General features: G+C 39.4%; 2 non-coding genes across 2 annotated transcripts; one reads left to right on the top strand and one right to left on the bottom strand.

Moving 5' to 3' along the window:
• Nucleotides 1–9,245: 9,245 nt before the first annotated feature.
• LOC146360592 (5S ribosomal RNA) lies at nt 9,246–9,364 on the top strand. The gene has a single exon (XR_014799577.1). It is a non-coding gene; the product is annotated as a 5S ribosomal RNA (ribosomal RNA).
• Nucleotides 9,365–11,490: 2,126 nt separating this feature from the next.
• trnal-uaa (transfer RNA leucine (anticodon UAA)) lies at nt 11,491–11,573 on the bottom strand. The gene has a single exon. It is a non-coding gene; the product is annotated as a tRNA-Leu (tRNA).
• Between the last annotated feature and the right edge of the window lie 10,242 nt (nt 11,574–21,815).

Here is a 21,815-nt window from a genome sequence, read left to right as displayed (position 1 = left end):
TTCTCACCAATTTACAGCGCAAACAGACACATTACACCATGTCAGCCAACCCATCCTTCGGCTCAGATGAGCTTGAAATATCTAAAGGGACCATTTTGGGAGATCACCACGTGGTGGAGGCTTTCCTTGGAGAAGGAAGCTTTGGTGTCGTAACGAAATGTCGCGATACAAAAAAGAACCAAACTGTTGCTATTAAAGTCAACAAAAGCGACCCTGAAATTCTGCTCCAGGCAAAACTGGAACTTTTCATCCTGGAGCAGCTACGACGCTTGGATCCAGACAGGTGCAACATTGTCGAATGGAACGGCTATTTCCTCGATGGAGAGCGCATTTGCTTGAATTTCGAACTCCTCGACCAAAGCCTGTCAGACTACATAGGGGACCGGAATAACCAAGGTCTCCCAATGAGAGAAATCAGGCCAATTTTGCATCAGCTCGCAAATGCTCTGTTCCACCTGGGTTCTGTGGGAATAGTTCATGCTGACCTCAAACCTGTCAACATCATGGTTGTGAACCGCAGTGAGTCTCCCGTCAAAGTCAAACTTATAGACTTTGGCATCGCATGTCCTGCTTCTGCAGTGATTCCTGGTGGTGCTGTGGGGACAATTGGTTATTGTGCCCCTGAGATTATGCTTGGCACTTCATATGATGAAGCAATTGACATGTGGTCTCTGGGGCTGGTAGCTGTGGAGCTTGCTACAGGGGTGCCTCTCTATCCTGGGGAAGACGATTATGATGTTTTGAAATTCATAATTGAAACTCAGGGTCAGCTACCAGATCATCTTCTAGAGTCTGGCTTGTACACTGACTGCTATTTCATCGAGGATAACTACAACGAACAGCGCTGGACATTTAAGACCCCAGAACAATTTCAATACGAGACAGATTATCGATCCAAGGAAACTCGATCGATAAAACTTAAGTGTCTCGATGACCTCGAACAACTGCTGAGAGTTAGGCGAGGACCGGAAAATGGCCAAACATTATTTGTAAGGCTAATCAAAGAAATGTTGGCCTTGGATGCAAATCGGCGCATAACACCCTCGGAGGTTCTGAAGCATCCCTTTTTCGACCCTCGCCTCTCAAGGAGAACCCCCTGCACTGACATGAATAGCACAGGGGGAGAACTCCTTGTGCTCTCTCAGCAGCCTTCAAGCTGGAAAAGTCATGGATCGCAAAAATTCAGCTGCAGTTTCCAAAACTCAGTTGAATTTCCTCAAAAAGGAGACATCAGCACCTCAGCCAACCCATCTGCCTCTGAAGATGATCTTCAAATAACGGAAGGGACCATTTTAGGAGATCACCACGTGGTAGAGGCCTTCCTTGGAGAAGGAGGCTTTGGTTTGGTAACCAGATGTCGCGATACAAAAAACAACCAAACTGTTGCTATTAAAGTCAACAAGAGCGACCCTGAAATTCTGCTCCAGGCAAAACTGGAAATTTTCATCCTGGAGCAGCTACGACGCTTGGATCCAGACAGGTGCAACATTGTCGAATGGAACGGCTATTTCCTCGATGGAGAGCGCATTTGCTTGAATTTCGAACTCCTCGACCAAAGCCTGTGGGACTACATTGGGGACCGGAATAACCGAGGTCTCCCAATGAGAGAACTCAGGCCAATTTTGCATCAGCTCGCAAATGCTCTGTTCCACCTGGGTTCTGTGGGAATAGTTCATGCTGACCTCAAACCTGGAAACATCATGGTTGTGAACCGCAGTGAGTCTCCCGTCAAAGTCAAACTCATAGACTTTGGCCTCGCATGTCCTGCTTCTGCAGTGATTCCTGGTGACCGTGTGGGGACGGTTGGTTATTGTGCACCTGAGGTTATGCTTGGCATTCCATACGATGAAGCAATTGACATGTGGTCTCTGGGGCTGGTAGCTGTGGAGCTTGCTACAGGGGTGCCTCTCTATCCTGGGGAAGACGATTATGATGTTTTGAAATTCATAATTGAAACTCAGGGTCAGCTACCAGATCATCTTCTAAAGTCTGGCTTCTACACTGACTGCTATTTCATCGAGGATAACTACAACGAACAGCGCTGGACATTTAAGACCCAAGAACAATTTCAATACGAGACAGATTATCGATCCAAGGAAACTCGATGGATAAAACTTAAGCGTCTCGATGACCTCGAACAACTGCTGAAGGTTAGGCGAGGACCGGAAAACGGCCAAACATTATTTGTAAGGCTGATCAAAGAAATGTTGGCCTTGGATGCAAATCGGCGCATAACACCCTCGGAGGTTCTGAAGCATCCCTTTTTCGACCCTGGCCTCTCAAGGAGAACCCCCTGCACTGATATGAATAACACAGGGGGACAAAACCTTGTGCTCTCTCAGCAGCAATCATCATTTGGGTGGCCAGAATTCTAGGGGAGCTAGAAATTCTTGTGGAAAAAAAGCCCAAAACAATAACATCAACAAAAACAACCAATGAATATGGTCTTAAACTTGGGCACAATTTGGCTTGAAATCCATCAACTAATCTCTCAATATTCAAAGCGGAGCAGCAGACAACTTACCATCACATCAGTCCTTCAATCAGACCTACAACAAACGTCTTCCTTCTCTCACCCCAACCGGTCGCAGCAGATGGCCGCCCCAACCTGAGCCTGGTTCTGCTGGAGGTTTCTTCCTGTAAAAAGGGAGTTTTTCCTTCCCACTGTCGCCAAAGTGCTTGCTCATAGGGGGTCATATGATTGTTGGGTTCTCTGTATGTATTATTGTAGGGTCTACCTTACAATAATACATACAGCCTTGAAGTGACTGGTGATGTGATTTGCTGCTGAATGAATTCGGAACTAATTGGAAATCTGAATATTAATTAAATAAACCTGCTTTGAGCATCAATTAATTGTTGTTTGAAATTCTTTATAAATATATAAATATAGTGCCACTCTTCTACTGTTTAAATTGCAACTGTTTAAAACTGACTAATTTATTCATACACTTGAGCATAAACACACGCACAGTAAATGGCCTGTATTTGTACAGCGCTTTACTTAGTCCCCAAGGACCCCAAAGAGCTTTACACTACATTCAGTCATTCACACATTCACACACTGGTGATGGCAGCTACATTGTAGCCACAGCTGCCCTGGGGCGCACTGACAGAGGCGAGGCTGCCGGACACTGGCGCCACCGGGCCCTCTGACCACCACCAGTAGGCAACGGGTGAAGTGTCTTGCCCAGGGACACAACGACCGAGACTGTCGGAGGCGGGGCTCAATCTGGCAACCTTCCAATTACAGGATGAACTGCGAACTCTTGAGCCACGATTGCCCTATATACACATATACTTTACAGTACTAGTCAGTGCTTACATACTAGTTCTTTTCCCTACTTTTTCATGCTTACTGGTACAAATGCCTGTTACTAGAGTTAAATGCTATCAATGTATTCTCACAGTTATGGAACTGTCAAATGCATACAAAATAACGCTCACGTAAACATAACTGTGCACTAGTTTGCCCTTATTGCTGCAGTTTGTTTCAAATCACTTTGAATAAAGCTCAGCGTCTCTCAAGCTCTCTCTTACTCTCTCTCTCTCTCTCTCTCTCACACACACACACACACACACACACACACTATGTAACGTTTCAGCAAGAAAATACCCCCCCTCCCCCCCACAGTGACACCACCACCACTAGTCTGCACAGCTGACATGAGGCAGCATGGATCCATCCTTTCATGCTATTTATGCCAAATTCTGACCCGACCATCTGCATGTCAGAGCAGAAATCAAACTCATCAGACCAGGCAACATTTATCCAATCTACTCATGTCAAATTTTGAGAACTGTAGCTTCAATTTCCTGTTCTTAGCTGACCAAAACGCTCTTCTGCATTCTTTGGTTGGAACAAATGGTTGTATGAGCTACGGTTGCCTTCCTATCAGACATTTTTCTCTGACCGTTGACATCAATAAGGCAGTTTTTCCAAGAGAACTGCCTTTCACTGGATATTTTCTCTTCTTTGTCACCGAAAAGGGTGTCTGTGTTACTTCTTGTCTTATATATATTGTCTCTGTTTTCCTCTGTCCTTTGTCAGAGTGTCTGTTCACCTACCCCCTGTGTCTCCATATTCCCAGTGTTCAAGGTTTCCGAGTGTTTTCCCAGTTTAGGTTTTCATGGTTGGTTCTGTTTGCTACTCAGCCAGAATAAACAGCTCGCTCTTTTAAAAGTAGGCTCCAGAATGGATGATGGGATGTTCGCATGTCTTTATGTAACACTGAGTGTGCTGAACTAAAGGTAGGCCTAGTTTCATTTTCATGGTCATTATTATCAAGACAATGATTACGCCTTATTCTGATTATTTCTCCCTTTTGGAGGTGTAACATTTACATGAGGGGTGTAGGAACATTTCCCCCTAAATATTTTTAGATACATTTTTGTTGAAGTCACTGTTTTTGTCGTATTGATGATAATGCAGCTCAAATAAATGCTTTTGAATAAAAGAATAACCGTTCAAAGTGCTCAGTGGTGAAACTGTAACTCTTTCAGAGTTTGACAGCTGGACAAGTGATGCCGTATTTAAAGAAACATGAGATGAGTGCAGCATATTATCTGAACAGAGATCATTCAATGAGCAAGAATAAACACTGAAAGAGAAACACTTCACTGTTGATTATCATATGAAGTCTAATGAAAGCTGTTAATCTGTTAATATCCTGTTAATCTGCATACAGCAAATACAGAACATGCGACTTTAAAGCATCCAGCAAAGTGATAACTGTCCTCTGCCCACTAAGTAGTGACTCTACAAAAGATTATTTTCAATATCATCTTTATATTATATTTATATTATATTTAGTTATTCTCCAGCGCAACAATGTAAGGAGCTCTGTGATTGGTTAGGAAAGGACAGACTGGCCACCTCGATTTTTCTTCACTGCACATTGATCCATAGCTTTGCTCTGTAAAGGCTAACAACGTGCTTTTGCTTTACAAAGACATTTAGCGTCGGTATTCACTCTCTTAAAATGCCACTGAACACTGGAGTGAAATGGAGCCCTGATCCTCAGAGTTTTATTGTTCCTAACATTTCTTATAGATAGCACAGATAGTGCCCCACTGCAGTAATCACTCATGTCTAGATATTCCTGTTAAAAGGGAGTTTTTCCTCCCCACTGTAACATGGCAAACATAGCAAACGGATAATCCAGCTGAAGCTTCAGACAGCCGTCAGACAGTGAAACACTGCCATCTGCTGGACTCGAATAACAAAGACGCTGCTTTGACGGGTGAGGGAGTTTCAACAAGTCTGCAACGACTCAAGCATCAAACTACAGAACTATTGTAGCGGACATGGTGCTCTAATGGCTCCATTAACGCAGGTCAGAAAGGATCAAACATATCAATAAATTATAAAACACAAAACGTCTCTTATTGCCCAGGGCTCAGGAAGTGAGTGTGTTCCTTATAGCCTATTAAACCTTAGCAGGTTATTTTGATGTGTTACAGATGAAACAGCTATCCAGTAACATTCAGCTACAAAAATGCTTTTTTATCATTACTTTTTTACAGCTTCGCACTTTTACACAAGTTTTATCATCAGTGTCACAATGGCTGCTGCTAAAATTGAGTACAAGATATTTGTTGGCCTGATTAAAAGGTCTTGATGCGTGCTCAATCATCCAGGGAAGTAACTCTCCAAAAGTTGATTCTGTTCTTCTGGACGTAGCGTTTTCAGTCAGAGAAACCAGCCGACTGAAGGAACAATGGGCTGGGAGGTCAGTTCCTTAATCATGATTATGCAAATTCTCATGACCATTGATCAACAACCACTGATCAATGGTCTTGAGTACCATTCACAGAGAGTTGGAGAACAGCTGCAATCACAGCATTGTAAGATGGTGACAGATGTACCCTTAGGCCCCCTCCTCGATTCAGAGAGGGTCTTTCCCTTTTCACGTAAATGGCCTCCTTGACTCCGCCCTCAAACCAGCGTTCATTGCAGTTATTGTTGACAATCATATTGTATCGTGTAACCATCCAGCTCACATATTAAATGTAAATGATTTGTTGAACTCAAGACATGATGAATGTTCCTGCATTAAAACACATCCAGCCTAGTGTTCTCACTCTCCCTAAATGGATCTGTTACATTAGTGATATATGGGAGTTGTGTTTCAGTCTTTTCCACATGAGGACATTTACATTTAGTTTTTGCTTTACTGATGAGTGGCTGGTTAACCTGCAGTGGTTGAAGTATGTGTCGGTCGTCTGGAAGAGTAGGTGTAGAAGACGTCTTTAATGAATGTAATGCTCTGAAGGTGTCAGTGATTACTGTGAATTCATTATAAAAGCGCATTTCAGTGAATAAAGACAGGCCCTCATGGTGAAGCTCAGGTGTCCATAAAGTGTAACAGGAGAGCTTTGTCATACTTTCAGATATTTTACATGAGCCCGTCTTTCAATAAATAAATAAATAAATAAATAATTCATTCATCCACAGGTAGCACAATGCTCATATCTGAAAGTAAACTCTGATATATATCCCCGACTAGGGTTACTACTAAATAAAGGATCGCCCCAAAATGGCTAAATATATAAAGACACTCTCCAGAAGAAGTTAAAGGGATTTTGTTTATTGTACAAGCAATATCTTCATAAGAATTACAAATTCTGCAGACATATTACCTTCTTACTGAACCTGAATAACTCACACACAGACGTGTCTGCTGCTTATCTTTGTTCAAACATGATGTTTTATCTTCTCTTCAAAACACATTACTCATCTTTCTGGCATCATGTTACATGAAAACACCTGCATTCTACCTGTGTCATTGTACCACAAAGACAATGATTGCAACACTGTGCTTGCAAAATAGAAGAAATAAGACGACCAGCAAATACATAAAAGATGGTAAAAGTGATTCCATCTTTGTGTCTCCTCCCATTGTTTCCCCAGTCTGTCTAGTTCCCATATTCCCAGGACACGGCTGGACAACAAGTGGGTATTCCAAGACTGAGAGACAGCCAGAGTTGGCAAAAGATCAGACATTCTCTACTTAAGTAGAAGTAAAAATACTATTGTTCCAGTGAAAGTTAAAGTACTGATTCAACTTCATTACTCAGTTAAAGCAAAAAAGTACAGGCTCGAAGCGCTTACAGAGAAAAGCATACAACAGAATACAACAGAATGCTGTTCGCGGCAGTAACACACACTTGGAGGAGAGGCTCCAGCCGTCCATTCCAGCCCTATCCCTAACATTAACTCTAACCATAACTTTAACCTTAACCCTATCAGGTCTTGTTTTACAAAGCGATTCATGATTAGAACAAAAAACACATTTACACATACCGATGATTTGTCACATAGCATCGTTACCTGTTGGGATGAGAACGTGTTGTTTCCAGAGCACCACAAATTGGGGTTTCTGTAGCTCAGGTAGGAAACCTACTAATCAGAAAGTTGCTGGTTCAATCCCCGCCTGCTCCAGCCTGCATGCCAAATATCCTTGGGCAAGACACCAACCCCAAGTTGCTCTCCGATGCATCCATCGGGAGGATGAATGCGTATTACTGTTAGATAGAAAGCACTTACAGAGAAAAAGCATAGAAAAAAGTGAGTGCATGAATGAGGCAAGTTGTAGAGAGTAGAAAAGTTTTATACAAGAACCAGTTCATTTACCGTTATATTTTAGTTTTATTTTCAGTTCTGTACTTTTTACATGTAATATTGATTCATTAGATTGACTACATGTATTACACCTAACTTGCGGACAGCAAATTTAAATAACTGTAGTAATTTATTTTCAGCATCTGAAATATTTATTTCGTTTGTTTTTTGTTTTCTTTTTGGCTCCTGATATTAGCCAACTACTATTTGTCAATGTTGAACTAATAATGAATCTAAGAAAAGGTATTTGTCACGGTTGGCCAGCGTCAACCGTGGGGATGTGAGGAAGGAGGAGCCAGGCACGGAGCTCTGAATGCAAGCAGTGCGTTTATTTACAGTGAATGGAAAATAACAATAAATCCGCAGTGCGTTCCCGACTCCCGTGAAATGTCCTCTTCCCAGTGCTAGTGTTCCTTGTCTCCGCTCCTCAGTGTCTGAGCACCCCGTGCTCGCTGCCCTCTCGTCTCCACGCTTCTCCCGGGGAGATAACAAACAGGCAGCCGTAAGACACATACAATGCGGCAGACTATCCGTACTGACTGGCCGAGAGACTAACGTGAAGTCACGCAATGATCCAGCGTCAGAGAGAGCGCCACCGCATTCTTAAGTAGCTCCTCCGACAAGGCTTGATCAGCTGTGTGATGGTCTTCAGGTGTGGCCAACCACCTGGCAGGGCCACACCCACCAGGCCTGAAGGATGCAGTTAGGAAATAGCTGTCACAAAAAAATGTTATCTTCATACACGTCACGGCTGTGTAAGCACTGATATTGATAATAGATGTGATCACAAAGAGACAACATTTTTGCTAAATGTAATTATTATATTAGAAATTTATAAAACTTGTAATTCGAATTTTTCCAAATGAGAACATATACCTTTTTTTGCTTTACTGATCAGTGTTTGGTTGGTTAACTGCAGGTGTTCAGGCACGAGTCCGTATTCTGGAAGAGCAGGTGGTGAAGATGACTTCAGCGACTGAAATGCCCTGAAGGTGGAATTAAAGATAAACTTCATTTGAACATAAATCAGTAAAGACGGGCCTCCATCCTGACATGCAGTACTTGCATTACATATGTATGATATGCATCCTCACAGAAGCCAGATGATGCCAGCATGTTTTTTAAGCCAATGTCTGGATATGAGTATATGTGAATGTGAGTATAAGTGTGGCAGGAGAGTAAGTTCTCCCTCTTTCTTGGAAGTATACAAAAGCCAACGAGTTCTTACCGAATGAGAAGTGAAGCCTGGAGATGAGCAGAGATCAAGTCAAGTGCAGTTCAGACACGCTGTTAAGCGAAAGCACACCTCAGAAACGGCCTTTTTATACATGCTGTAACGACACATACACGCTTACGTTTTTTGTTTTCTATATTTAAGTTAAAATCTCCAAACCACAAAAATGTTGGACTTCCAAATCGTCCGAACACACTGTGTGCTCTCTGTCACTTTTACACTGTGCTGTAATCAACGAACATGTCTTCTTATCGCGATGTTACTGCGAGAAAATCATTTGTGCAGCTCAATGTTGTCGCTGTAACATATGACGTTTAGCACAATAATATATATCAAACTGTGTGACATTTGCCACCGATAAAAGGTCTTTTTGACAGCTTTGCTTTCGCTTACGGCCATACCACCCTGAACACGCCCGATCTCGTCTGATCTCGGAAGCTAAGCAGGGTCGGGCCTGGTCAGTACTTGGATGGGAGACCGCCTGGGAATACCAGGTGCTGTAAGCTTTTGCACTTCAACACACAAACTGCAGAGGGCGCTAAAACTGTCACTACTCCTTCCTTCTCTCTCTAGTTTCTTCCTGCTTTCTTTTAAGCACAAAAGCGCCTCGCTGACCATTTCCCAGGTGCTAATTACAGACCTCTCATAGGGAATATTTCCTTTTGACAGTAACAGCCATAAAACCTAATACAGCACCTCACTGTCAATAACTGATTAAACGGACAAAACACATTTACTAGGGAGCCAATAAGATGGAGACATAGTAAGTTAGAGAGAAAAAAAAACAAACAATATGTGGCAAGTGGAATTTAATCTCATTATAAAAACAATCAAACAGTTTTGGTTCATAGTTAACAGAGACTTGCAGGAAAAACACCACATCACATTCATATAAATACACAGATCTGACAGACTTGTGTGGGCACAAAGTGAAGGAAGTGTTGAGTTCATCTGCATGGAGCATGGATAATGGAATGGAAAATTTCTATTATTCTCAATTAAAGTGTTTAAGTTCCTATGCATATGCTTAGTTGTGACACTGTAATAGACTGTTCAGTGGAAATTTCTAAAACTACATGAACTTATTTCAGCCTCAGTAGAAGACAACTCTCTGTGACCATGTGTCATCTTCTGCTCCTCTCTTGAGTGGTGTCCCACAGGGCTCAGTTCTCGGCCCCCTCCTCATTTCTTTGCATCTGCTCCCTCTTGGTTCTATGCTGGGAAAATACGGCATTGCATTTCCCTTTTTTGCTGATGACTGTCAGATCTATGTCCCTATAAAGAAAAAAGGCCCATATTCCGTACAGCCATTACCTCAGTGTCTTGATGACATGAAGGCTTTGATGTCTCTTAACTTTTTAAAATTCAGTGACAAAAAGACTAAGGTGATGGTTTTTGGTAGCCCCACTGAGACCCCCAATGTGAATTTAGATACCTTGGCCCAGTATAATCAGAGAATCACAATCAGAATGAGAAAGACTTTATTTATCCTCAAGGGGCAATTATGATACAACAGAGCAGCATGACGTTGAAGATAAGGAAAGGGCATAAACAGGCAATAAGAGTGAGATAATAAATGCACAGAGTATACAGTATATACACAATTTTAAAATTACACAGTTTTAAAATTAAAGTGACTGATAAGCCAGCTGTCACAAACCTGGGGGTCATAGTGAACTCTGAACTGAAGCTTGAAAGTCAGATTAAGGCAGTGGTAAAATCAGGCTTCTTTCACCTCAGGCAGCTGATAAAATAAAGCCAATTCTTTTGCGGCAACACTTTGAGACAGTTATCCACGCCATTGTTAGCACTCGGCTGGATTACTTTAATGCACTTTATGTGGGGGTCCGTGCTTCATACATTACTCATCTACAGAGGGTGCAAAATGCTGCAGGTCGTCTTTTAACTGCCACTCGAAAGTTTGAGCACATCTCCCTTATTTCAGCTTCACTTCAGTGGCTGCCCATTTCATAGGATTCATTTTAAAATTCTTTTATTTGCTTTTAAAGCCCTCCATGGCCTAGCCCCATCTTATCTCTCTGAGCTGCTACAGCCTTATACGTCAGCTGGTCAGCTGTTCCTGAATGTACCCAGGACTGAGTGGAAACTTAGAGGACATCGTGCTTTTGCTGCAGCATCTCCCAAACTGTGGAACGATCTGCCTTTAGAGATTAGACAGACCTCTTCTCAGCCTGTTTTTAAATCACTCCTGAAAACTCATCTCTTCACTCCGACCTTTGACACCTTGTAAGATGTTAGTTTTAGTTTATTTTTATGTTAGTTGTTTTAGTTGATTATATGCTGTTCTGTCTTGTTTTTTTAATATAGGGCTGTTTTAATCTTTACTATGTGTTTTATTTTATTCTGTTTTGTTTTATTCTACTGTTTGTTTTTTTTACTTATTTACTGTACAGCACTTTGGTCCTGCGCTGGGTACTTTAAAGTGCTTTATAAATAATGTTGGATTGGATCATCCTCCACACCACAGCCATTTTTGTATTCAACAGGACACATCCACATGAATTTTCAGCACATCCAAAAGTCCGTGTGGCTTTGTCACTCCTAAGAAAACAGACACAATCTTCTCCAGTCCCTCTGGATCATTTGTACGCTGGCTATAGGTTTATTTCTCTACCAGGAGTGGGGTTTGAACCCACGTGGACACATATCCATTGGAGCTTAAGTCCAACACCTTTACCACTCGGCCATCCTGGTCCGACTGAGCTGAGCCGCGTAACAGTCACCCAGCGGTAAAATCATTACTCACAGCATTAAAATGCTTTTTACAAAGTTATATATGAATAAAATAAATCCTATTAACAGGACAGTGTTGCTTTGGCAGAGAGAAGAACGTGTGCAACAGCTGGAGCCACAGCTGTAAAGCTGCTGGTCATGATATCAGGTTGGATATGTGGTGAGAGGGAATCTGAATGTAAGTTTTATTTGTACAATGAAGGAAGTTGCCAGGAGAATAATCTCCTCCTTAATGTCAGCAAGACTAAGGAGCCGATCGTGGACTTCACTACAAAGCAGGAATTACAAGCCCCTCATCATTAGTGGCACACCAGTGGAGAGAGTGGACAGTTTCCGATACCTGGGTGTCCACATCAATCAGGACCTGTCATGGTCCTGTCACATCAACACCGTGGTTAAGAAAGCCCACCAGCGTCTCTTCTTCCTCAGAAGACTCAGAGACTTCCATCTGCCACTGAGGGTGCTCAAGAACTTTTACTCCTGCACCATCGAAAGCGTCCTGACGGGAAACATCTGCACCTGGTTTGGGAACAGCACCGAGCAGGACAGACGAGATCTGCAAAGAGTGGTGCGCTCAGCCGAACGCATCATTCGATCAGAGCTTCCTGACCTGCTGACCAAAGCCAGGAAGATTATGATGGGCCTCTCCCATCCCAATAATGGACTCTTCTCACTGTTGAGGTCTGGGAAGCACTTCTCTTGAGGCCAAAACAGAGAGAATGAGGAGGAGCTTCTTCCCTCAGGCTATTCGGGCCCTGAACCAGGTGTAGGACTGGACTCTCACACACATCACATCACCACATGCACTCTGGTTTTTCTTCTTGCACACTTCCCAAAATTTATAATTTCCAAAGGTGGAAAGTAACGAATTACATTTACTTGCGTTACTGTAATTGAGTAGTTTTTTTTTGTGTATTTGTACTTTTTAAAGTCATTTTCCAAGTCGGTAATTTTACTTTTACTTAAGTATATTTTTTAAAAAGTATTGTACTTCGCTACATTTTCAATCACACCCGTTACTGAGTAAATTAAAAGAACAAACAAACAAAAAAAACCAAAAAAACATTGCGCTTCGGAAATACTGCAGGGAATGATGGGTAGTAGAACAAATTAGCGTTGGGTCACGATAAAAATGGAGTCTGACATCGGTGGTACGGATCCAGCGAAAAAAGAAACCCCATCGAATTCTGCTGACCCTGAACTCGAAGAAACCGATGTGAACCCCCGGGCGTATTTAAGGGACCATTTCGGCTTCAAGTGCAAGAAAGGCAACAGCTTTATTATGCAGTGTAAGCTGTGTTTGCCCAGAGAGACCGACTTAGCAGCTTTTAAAAATTCCACATCAAACCTGCGCAAGCATGTAGAGGTAAGTTAAATGAAACTTGTACATTTATTTTAGCAAAAAAGGCTGTGCTCAAGTTAATCACATTAAGTTAAGACATAAGCTGTTATTGGGCACGTTGTTGTCCACGCAACTTAAAATATTTTTACTTGATTGGTAAATTGCCAAAAGAAAATGTGTTCACTTTTCCTGTTTGTTAATAATAATCATTTATTTAAAAAAAAATTAGTTAAATTAGACAGAAGCGGCTACTTTCTTACTTAACCCACATATGTTCACACTGCAGGCAAAAGAATAACATGTGCTATGTGCAGAGGTGTTTTTTTTCTGTTCTCAAACTGACCTCCCTGTTGGAGCTCAGTCTGGGGGGACTTATTTTTTTCTCCATATCTTTCCTCACGTGGTGCATTTTCCATCGCGCTGACTGTAGCTTTTAACCCTTATTAACTCGAGCACAACTCTATAATGAGCAACAAACTGCAATATGTATAAAAATGATCATGGTTACACCTGCAATGAAAGATCATACGATTATCCTGACACCTGTAAATAGAAGATTAACCTGAGGTTATGACAATCACCGGAACACAAATGTTAATGTAATGTCAAAAGCTTCAATAAATCATTAATGCAATGCTTGTTATATGATTCTGATGCAATAATAATGCTGATGCTAAAATAACAGTAAAACACCCCCTTTTATCCCGTTTACAAACTTCACAAATAAACGTTTATCACTATCAATGTCAAAACTGAGGACTGCACCAAGCTATTATTCCTAAACCTGGAGATGAGGGGTGAATGTGCAGTGTGAGGTAAAGTACTGATTGTGCTGTGGTGGAAATTGATCATCTTTAAATGATCGGTCTTCACAGTCGGTGAGGGAGAAGATAACTAGCACAACAGCTAACTTTGGACTGTGGCTAATCAGCTAATCAAGAAGCCATCGGTAGTCTCGGCGCTAAAGACTCTGGACTACCCCTGACAATGCCACCTAAGAAAAACTCAGCCTTGGAGGAGGCGGAGGACATCAAAAGATCACTGGACTTCCTATCACAGGATGTAAATGACATCAAAATTAAACAAGACAAAATACTTAACCTAGTGCAGGAAGTAACAGAGTTGCGTGTACGCCTTGCTGAGCGGGACAAAAAAATAACAGAACTAGAGAAGAAAGTTGAGGATTTGGAGCAATACTCAAGGATAAATGATGTTATTGTGACTGGGATTAAGATCAAACCCCGCTCTTATGCTCATGCTGTGACCTCCGGTAACAATGAAGAACCCGGCTTACGGGAGGAGAACTCGACGGAGCAACAGGTGGTGTCTTTTTTTGCGTCTAAAAATATAGACTTGGATGTAAATACCATTGATGCCTGTCACCCTCTTCCCACGAAGAACAACATGCCGGCGGTGTTCCTGAGGTTTGTCAGCAGAAAAAACAAAGTTGCATTAATGAAGCAAGGGAAAAAGCTAAAGGGTACTAACGTCTATCTGAATGATCATTTGATTAAAAGAAATGCGGACAATGCTAAAAAAGCCAGAATCATGAGGAAGCAGGACAAGATACAGAATACTTGGGTCATGAACTGTAAGGTAAACATCAAACTGAAAGGAACACCTGAGGAAGCTAAAGTAGTGATTATCAGAGATATAGAGGAATTGAACAAATATGAATGAATATTACTGAGGGTCTGCACAACCTGTGTCAGTTAAGGGAGCGTAAACTCATACAATGACATCTAAATACTCCTTAAATCTGACAAAAGATGAACTAGAAATACAAGAACGGAGTTTAAACCTTGAGGATTTGGAATTGAAGCATTTCGAATATACTGATCATAATGCTTTAGATCAAGAAGAACAATTAGACCCTGACAACCACTTCCTATTAGCCAACCCAAATGACTGTAAATATTATTCTGAAAAAGAATATAATTCCTCAATTAAAACTGATAAGAAATTCTCAATTATTCACTTTAATAGTAGAAGTTTGTATGCAAATTTCAGTTCAATTGAGGAATATTTACAACAGTTTCACGATCCATTTAGTATTATAGCAGTATCAGAAACATGGATTAAAGAGGAAAAAGGTGTTGATTTTGAATTAAAGGATTATAATCTTAATTATGTTAATAGAACAAACAAAGCAGGAGGAGGTGTTGCTATATATGTCCATAGGAAATTTAAATTTCGAATATTGGAAAGTATGACATTGACAATAAATGACTTACTTGAATGCTTAACCATAGAAATTATCAATGAAAAAGAGAAAAACATTATTGTTAGTTGTCTTTATAGATCACCTGGTTCGAGTCTAGAAGTATTCACTGATTGGATAGAAAATATATTTTCAGTTGTAAGTAATAAAATATTATTCATCTGTGGAGATTTCAATATCGATTTGATAAACCCAAACAATCACAAGACCACCGAGGAGTATATTAATAGGATGATTGGTATGAGTTTATATCCCACAATTTTAAGACCAAGTCGCATAACATCTCATAGTGCTACCCTTATTGATAACATCTTTACAAATAATTTAGAGTTAATAATTGCTAGCGGACTAATGGTATGTGATATAACTGATCACCTGCCAATATTTATAGTGTATGATGTTAAGAGTGTATGTAAGAAAGTACCTCAGAAATATATCTACAAACGAGTAAGAACAGAAAATGCAATTAATCTCCTTTATCAGGACTTGATGAATCAAGATTGGAATGCAGTGTATGTTGGAGATGATGTGGATAGTGCTTTTGAAATATTTTTGGATATCTTCAACTGCCTGTGCGATAAAAATTGCCCAGTCGGGCAATTCAGTATCAACAATAAATCTATTAAATGCCCGTGGTTAACAAAAGGACTACACAAGGCCTGTAAGAAGAAAAATTCTTTATATAGACAATTCACTAAGCTAAGAACCGAAGAAGCAGAGTACAGATATAAAAAATATAAAAATAAGCTAACGGAAATATTAAGAACTAGTAAGAAATTATACTATACTAAATTAATACATAAAAATAAAAACAACACTAAAGAGATATGGGGAATACTTAACACTATTATTAAAGGTAACACAAAAAAGTGCTCATATCCAGATTATTTCATTAATAATAACAGTGACAATTACAATCTAAACGAGATGGTGGAGTGCTTTAACAGCTTTTTTGTAAATGTGGGACCAGAGCTGGCTACAACAATTCCAAAAAGTAATCGCAGCGAAATGTCACTGATAGAAATAAATTCAAAGACGATGTTCTTGTCGGGAGTTACCGAACTAGATATTTTAGATGTAGTTAACAACTGTAAGAACAAGACCTCTACTGATTGTTTTGGTATAGATATGACATTAGTTAAACGAATCATACATAGCATTGCCAGACCTCTAGCTTATATATGTAATTTATCATTTCAAACGGGGAAATGCCCAAAGAAAATGAAAATAGCTAAAGTTATACCCATATATAAAAGTGGAAACAAACACATCTTCCCTGTCCCTGCTCCCTCAGTTTTCTAAAATATTAGAAAAACTTTATAATAATAGACTAGGTAAATTTATTGACAAACATAAACTAATTAATGAAAGTCAGTACGGATTTAGGACAGGAAGGTCAACTTCAATGGCTATCATTGATGCAATAGAAGAGATAACCAACAGTCTGGATAGAAAAAGACATGCAGCAGGGATATTTATTGACTTGAAGAAAGCATTTGATACGATTAATCATAGCAGATTATTTAAAAAATTAGACAGATATGGTATTAGGGGAGTGGCTTTGAAATGGATCCAAAGTTATTTGACTGAGAGACAGCAGTATGTGAAGATGGGCGAGTTTGAATCGGGGTATTTGGGCATTAGCTGTGGAGTGCCACAAGGATCAGTTCTGGGACCAACTCTATTTAACCTTTATATAAACGACATATTTAATGTATCAAAGTTATTAAAATTAGTCATATTTGCTGACGACACCAATATTTTTTATTCTAACGACGACCATAGTGACCTAGTACTTAACATTAACAATGAGTTAAGGAAATTAAAAATATGGATGGATGTTAACAAATTATCTATAAATTTGAGCAAAACCAAGGTAATGTTCTTTGGGAGTTACAATGTAAATGTAGATACTGCAATAAAAATAGATGGTGTAGTCATAGATGTAGTATCAGAAATAAAATTCTTGGGAGTAATGATTGATAGCAAATTATGCTGGAAATCACACATCAGACATATACAAAATAAAGTGTCCAAAAGTATCTCAATCATAAATAGAGCCAAGTTCTTCTTAAACTGCCATGCAATGTTTTTGCTATACTGTGTACTAGTCCTACCATACTTGACTTATTGTGTAGAGGTGTGGGGCAATAATTACAAAAGTTCTCTGCATCACCTGGTTATACTACAAAAATGTGCTATAAGAATAATGTATAAGGTAGGATATTATAGTCACACTAATATTTTGTTTTTGCAGTCAAAACTATTAAAATTGATTGATTTAGTTGAATTCTCGACTGCTCAACTACTATATAAGGCAAATAAGGGTATACTGCCAGAAAATATCCAAAAGCTCTTTACACATAAAGAAGGAGGTTATAATTTGAGGGGATGTAGTAACTTTAAAAGGCAGATAGTTAGAACCACCAGGAAAAGTTTGTGTGTGTCTGTGTGTGGAGTGAAACTTTGGAACAGATTGGATGTAGAGCTCAAGCAATGTCCAAATATTCATCTGTTTAAATTGAGGTACAAAAAATGTATATTGTCAAGGTACAAAGAGGAATCGAGTGTGTGATTGTTTATCCAGGATAGTAAATAACAATATATTCCTCGTATGATTTATTTTTTTCTTTCTCTCTTTCTCTTTCTTTCTTCCTTGTTTATATATAGAATGCTAACAACTTATATAAACAATTATCTTGTAGAGTTGAAATAGACACTGTTGATATTGTCTTATGCTGTTGTTATTACTGCTATCTCCATTATTAGGAAACAGTAGACCAGAATTAATTCTCAAAAGTAAAATTGATAAAGTTACTACTATACAATGGAAGCAAACTTCATTGATATTTTCATAGCTAAAATATAAATAATATATGGAGAGGATGTAATGACCATGATGGTGATGACTGTGATACTCAACGGTGGTAACAAAGACTGTATTACTGATGCTTAATATTTACACTACTGTATGTTGTAATTATGACAATGTGATAATTTTATAATTGTAATTGTATGTCACAAATATTTAAATGTACTGCGTAACTACAAAATTTAAAACTCAGATAAGATTGTAGGGGTGGGAGTTAAAAAGCTCGTCTTCATCACACTCCTTTTCGAACTAAACTTGTTTTTTTTTTTGTTTTTTTTTTTAATTGTGTGTGTAATTGTATATCACAATTGTACATTACAATAACTTTATTATTATTTGGTTGCTCGAATAAAGAAAGATATTCATTTATCCATGCCTCTTTTGAATTTTATTTCCCCCTGTTTTTCCCTCACTGACCACAGCAGGGGAACCTTTGTTTTGCTTCAGCCATGAATCCAGCTCACCTGATTCATCACTGAGCCCCATCGTCACTGGCGTCTGACAGGGTGGCGCTGCATATTCTTCCTTTAATGTCTCTATTTTCAATCTGTTAATTAGAGTGCTTAAACCTGAAGTAGACTGCGTCCACAACAAGTCAATACAGCTGTAAATGTGGCCAATTATCAATCTATAACCAAGCAATAACGAAAAATAGCTTTTATTTTATGCATGTTTTTAGTCAACCACTCACCCACAGGATCTTCAATCCCAGAAAATTCCTTCTCCTCATTTGATAAGTCAGTCCTCCTTCCATGCCCTGGTAACTGGTCCATCCAGAGCCATATCATCTCGAAATATACATACAACAAGCCAAACCACACCTTGGTCACACCAACCCTCTTCCGCCCTGAAGATGTCCAATGCCATCTTAGTCTGGATCAGGGTTCTAATAGATTTGCAATTTTCGTTAGTTTTTATTTTTATTTAGCTTTGACTTCAGATTTTCAATTTTATGTCAGTTGTAATTAGTTTTTACCAATTGTTTGCTAGTTTAGCTTAGTTTTTTTTGAAAATCCTTAGTTTCAGTTTAGTTTTGATCAGTTTCAGTTATAGTTTTAGTTGTGTTTGCAATAATTAAGTGTAACAAAATCCCAGTTTCATCATATCAGTCATGCTCTTCTGCTTATCCTTGGGTATTGAGACTATTAACTCTTGCAGCACCGGGTGTTCGTAATTTTGGTTCAAGTGAATTGATAAACTTTTTGAAGGCAACTGCCTTGCATGGGGTTAGCTTCTGTTTTCTGGGGATGAGGGTTGAGTGGGGGGAGCTCTCTGAGGAGGGGGAGTGTGCTCCCCCTTACCTTTTCAAGGTAAGCCAGGTCAGCCTTCTTGTGTGGGCTTTTCAAGTGCACTTTAAGGTTTGTAAAGTGGGATTTTTCCCCTTAGAAGTGTCCCTCATAATTTGTCTCTTTTCACTACAAGACACTTGCTTTATACTAAACACAGTCATATTTAAAGTAATCCCAAATTGGACTCTGGCGCTTTCTCCTGACTTTTCCTGACATGATTCTGCGCGTGGACGGAGCAGCAACACAGACGACTCGCCTAACGTGCTGCCACCTGCTGGCATAATGAGACACAGCAAGAAAAAAATCTGGAAACTAAACTTCATTTTCACCCTTGACTATGGTAGGACACGCACACCTCAATGAAAACTAAACACACTTTGCTATAACTTCAGTTAATTTTAGTTAGTTTTGTGAACGCTCATTACAGTTTTAGTTAATTTTCCTTTTTTGTTCTTATTTTTATTTCTGTTAATGAAAATGTTTTTTTTCTTTTCACTTCTAGTTTTCGATATTTCGTTTACATGTACTCTATTTGAACAGGGATTGATCAGTGTCAAATGGGATTTTTTTTTTTTTTTTAATGTGTGTCTGTTAATGCAAATCAATTTATTTATTTATCTTTCTGAAAGACAGATGTTAAACGGGCTCTAACAAATCCACTTCATTGCGTGCTCATAGATTTTCTTTTGTCAGGGTCGCTCACCCAATGTGCTTTATTTAAGCTTATTAATTCTGTCATGCTTATTAGTGGCTCATGATTGCTTAAGGCCTATGTCTGAACTTGACTACAGAGGCAGAGCATCATTCCATCCTTTCAGGGTGAAGGACTCCACTTTCTTTGTGTCAAGGCAGCTCACAATTATCTTAATAGCTTTACCTAATCAAGTTATGGCTTACCATCACTTGTGTTATAAGTATGAAGTGTCCTAAATTCATTCAAATTTTGTTTCCAATTCACTTGCAGCAGTTTAGACCGAATTATGAACGATAATAACCTTGCTCTGGACTGTCAAAGGTGACTTTAACGCTGACTGTTCCGACAATTCATTTTATAACATTTCCTGGTCAGATTAGCCAATCTCTGCACACTTGAATAAACATAATCAACATGGTCAATATTTTCCTGCGTGTTATTTCACCATGGTATCGATTCCAACTCTCCATCCGCATGTGGTTTGGCACATTATATTTATCTAAAACTCCACTCCGTCTCTAAATGTTTTGAAGAATTTTTCAAGCCGGGGGTCAAATTTTGAGAATTTGACCATAAGTGAAAGTTATGGTGTTATCACCCCCTTTTTTGGGGCTTACCTTTCCCAGTTTTGATGATATTCCTCCCTATTCTTTGCAAGTACCCCCTTTTGGTGGCGAGAAACTGTTGGTGTGGTCAAGTGGGTGCTGTAAAAACAAAAGCCCAGGACAGAACAGTCACCAGTCATGTACTTCATACAAAATTAGCATATATTTGATTTCATATTGATCCTCTGAGTGTAATGGTACATTTTAATTTGAATTTCTCAAAGCTAAACACAAAAATTTTCTTTATTTTTCTCTTGTTCCTGTGCAGCACCACCTCTCAGCACATGCCCCTGTCGGTTATATCTCTACTTTTCTGAATTATTGACTATTTCAATGAAAGGACCTAAAAGATGGGGACCAGTGTTTATCCTTACATATCTCCATTTTGAATGTGACAAGTCTATCATTCCCCTGTTATTCGCAGACCTCAATAGAGTGTTTTTTTTTTTTTTTTTTTGGCTTTTTTCTTTTCTTTTTTTCCTCTATAAAAGTTAATTGACTTTTTACAGTGGGCTGCTATGGTTAATAATAACATGTTCAGTCATGAGTGAAATCAAACCTTTTCTTCAATTTAGCATTTAACCTTCCCAACAATATAATGTGATACATTAATCGAAACACAGCTACTAAAACACAATTTTCTTAATGCAAACATCAGTAACTCAAAATTAGCCACCAAAGGGTTCAGTCTGCAGTTCACGCTCATGTGAAGCTACAGTCTCCCCCTTTAGTCTCTGTCATCCTTCTGTTCCTGTAAAAACAAAACAAAGCAAGACAAAACATCCACCTTTTTTTATAGGCTGGGTGAATTGTTTGTGGACATTTACTAATCCTAAAGTCGGCACCATTTTTGTCTCAGTATCAAGTCCATTAGAACTTTTAGTCGTCAGTCCATCACAGTCCAGCCACATGCATACATCCACACACATTCATACCAGAAGTTGCTGATAATGGAGTCTCACGCGCAACCTATTCAAGCCTCCCTCACCAGCAAGATGACGTCATCATTTTAAAGGAAAACAGTTCCTTGTTTTTTGACTGGATTGACTCGCTGCAATCCTTTTAGGCTCAGGACTTCTCATGTGATCAGTGTCCCATATAAGTGAATTTCTCCCCAGCCCATTATAATCATGGAGAAAAACACTTTGCGACTGTCTTCAGTAAGAATATTTTATAGCGC

Source organism: Perissodus microlepis, chromosome 23 (assembly GCF_051167445.1).
Source record: "Perissodus microlepis isolate ML-2025 ecotype Zambia chromosome 23, ASM5116744v1, whole genome shotgun sequence".
Classification (NCBI taxonomy): Eukaryota; Metazoa; Chordata; class Actinopteri; order Cichliformes; family Cichlidae; genus Perissodus; species Perissodus microlepis.
The sequence above is the reverse complement of the archived record's forward strand: the minus strand, read 5'-3'. Positions and strand labels throughout refer to the sequence as shown.